The 2,989-nt window shown below is 36.8% G+C and overlaps 1 pseudogene; it reads left to right on the top strand.

Moving 5' to 3' along the window:
* The first annotated feature begins 605 nt into the window (after positions 1-605).
* On the top strand, positions 606-1,760 carry LOC144224821 (ethanolamine kinase 1 pseudogene; annotated as a pseudogene).
* The last annotated feature ends 1,229 nt before the right edge of the window (positions 1,761-2,989 follow it).

A 2,989-nucleotide genomic window follows, 5' to 3' on the forward strand; every position in this document is an offset into this window, starting at 1 on the left:
TAATTGAAATTTATTGATGCTAAAAATAATTGAATTTGTTCCACGGAGATAAATTCATGTGGATAGCTACGCAAATTTACACATATTCTGAAATAAAAACAAAACAAAACAAAGCACATAGAGAAAGAAGTATTAGACTCTACATTGCTGCTTAAGCACTAGAATCCCCTGGGAGATTTTTCAAATGGCTGATGCCTGGGTCTAACTCTGGAAGTCCTGGCTTAAAAGTCTTGCATATAGTCAGGTCACTGGAATTGTAAAAACTCCTCCAAGAAATCCTAATGTGCAGCCAGAATGGAGATCCACTGCTTTGTAGTAAGAAAGCACTACCTGAGTTTTAACCTGGGTAAGCGACTAGTAAAGGCTTTTAAAATTCTCTCTTAGTCATAGAACCAATTGGAAACAAACTGAACAGTGGAAAATAAAAAATATCCTGTCATCAGTAAAAGGAGGGAATAGCCATAACCTCAACGCCCAAAATTTGAGGACAATATCGATACTGATCCTATAGAGAGGGAAGAAGGTGGACATTAATCAGCTTTGGAGCAGTGGTTTGGAGTCAAAAGTAATAAACTGTAAACAACTAAACATAAGGCCTTGGATGTATGGAGCCTCTCAGGACAAAAGCATCGGCCAGCTGGTCAGCACCCACCACGGTTTTTGTCACTTTCTTTACAGTGGTCTCTACTGGACCTGGACCAGGGCTAATTACATTAGCGGGTTCCCTGGAGGTGCTCCACTTGAACATCATGATTCAGGGTCAGGAGGAGCAGAGCTGCCAGAAAGGTCTCTGAACCACCTTCAATACCTGTGGCCACAGGGGGACCCCCCACTCTCCCAACCAGGAAGAGACCTGCAGATCTTTATAGATGAAACCACAAACTTACTCGCTGCTATGTGGGTAACATAATGGACGATAACAATCCTGGTGAGAAGCTATAGCAATAAGACTGAGAGGCCAGTTGGTGAGATGTGGAAGTAAAGACTTCGAGTATTGCAAGCTCATAGCTGTGCACCACAGCTCAGTTGTACCTTCAGTAATGAACTCTGCTGTAAATGTATACAGAGAAAAAACACTGTGGTGTCTGCAACTGTTTTTTTTTAGGCTAATAGCTCGTCAACTTGCTAAAATCTATACTATTCATGCACACAATGGTTGAATTCCCAAATCTAATCAGTGGCTACAGGTGGGAAGATATTTCTCTCTCATTCCCACAGCATTTGCAGAGAAAGATATTAAGAAAATGTTCTGAAGTAATATACAGAACCCTCAAGTTCTTCAGGAGGAGATGACATTTCAAGGAGATTCTTTCCAACCTGGGAGTACCAGCTGTAATGACCTCTTGTATAAGAAAGAATAGAATCTATAGTGAGAAAGAAGCTGTCATACAGTTCATTGATTCTAAAATTCTTGGCATAACTACCTGCTGCATGATATTAGAAATCATTTCAGTGAATGCGTAGGTCCAAGTGATGCAGAGTATATTCTCTGTCCAGATGAAGAACTCCAGGGCCAGTGGCTACATTCTTACCTTGAAGCCTACAAAGAATATAAGGACTTTCGAGACAGGAGTTACTGAAAAGCAGGTAAAAATATTCTAGTCAAGTCAGTTTGCACTGGATTCTCTTCTCTTTAGGGATTATGGGCTCTGATTAAAGCCAAATACTCCAGTGTTGAGTTTGATTTCCTGGAGTATGCAATTGTTCGTTTTAACAAAGACTTCAAAATGAAGCCTGCAGTTACTGTATTAAGTGCTTAAGAGATTTAATTATTTGTAGGCAGCTGAGCAATCCTTGTATATCTCTTCTTAAGAAATTCTGAAAAGCCAATATTAATTAGAATTCTGTTATTTAATTTTATTATCTTGCTTTACAAATCATGCCCCTATACAATCTTTTTTGTTTTTTAAATAGATTGGACCATGTCAAGAAATCTGCCTACTGCTTTCACTATGTGGAGGCCTAGAAATAAGTTGAATTTGCAAAAAGCTATGAAGATGTCAGTTTAATCCTTTCTTTGATAATTTAATCTATGTTTATGTGAATTATTATAAATTTAACATGATTCTGTGACTTTCCTGTTTTATCTGTTTGTTGAATGTAAGCAATGAGAATGTTCTAGAATAAAGTTAAGTTTTACTTCAATTAGATTAATTTCAGTAATCATTCTAGGTATTCAGTGTAAACATTGTAATCTTAATTCACTATAAATAAAATGGATTATTTATTCTTTTTTCTTTTTTTTAAGTAAGCTCTACACCCAGCATGGGGCTTGAAGTCATGACCCTGAGATCAAGAGTGACATGTTCTACCTACTGAAACACCCAGGCACACCATGAATCATTTAGTCTTTAAATGTCAGTCTCTTGCATAGAGAATTTGGAATGCTGACAATAACAGTTTGTGTTTCCCTTCTGTGTTGGTGGTATATCGTTTTGATTTGAATATTGAAAGGCAATTCTTTTGGGGAAATCTATCTTAGAATTAAGTTTCCCTTTCCCTGTAGAGTCTGTCAGTAGAAATATTAATATTTACCATATGATTCTGGAATAGAAATGATTATTTAATGTTATCAAAATTGTATTGATGTTTCCATATGCTATATACGGTCTGTTTCAGTTTTTATTTTATTTTTTAATTGATTTATTTATTTACTTGAGAGAGAGCGCATAAGAGGCAGAGGGAGAGGGAGAGAAAGATAGAGAGGGAGAGGGAGAAAGAGAATCTTAAGTAGGCTCCACACCCAGCACAGAGCCTGACTTGGGGCTCTATCTCACAACCTGAGTTGAAATCCAGAGTCAAATGCTTAACTGACTGAGCCACTCAGGTACCCATGTCAGTTTCAGTTTTTGAAATTTTATTATGTTAAATTTTTTCTAATAAAAAATATTCTTTAACCTAGATATTCTAGGTTTTGTTTGTTATTAGGTAGTAATACTTAATGCTAATTTTCTAAACAAATGTAGCAAGTTTACCATACTTGGGGACA

Source organism: Crocuta crocuta, unplaced genomic scaffold (assembly GCF_008692635.1).
Source record: "Crocuta crocuta isolate KB4526 unplaced genomic scaffold, BGI_CrCroc_1.0 scaffold112, whole genome shotgun sequence".
NCBI lineage: Eukaryota > Metazoa > Chordata > Mammalia > Carnivora > Hyaenidae > Crocuta > Crocuta crocuta.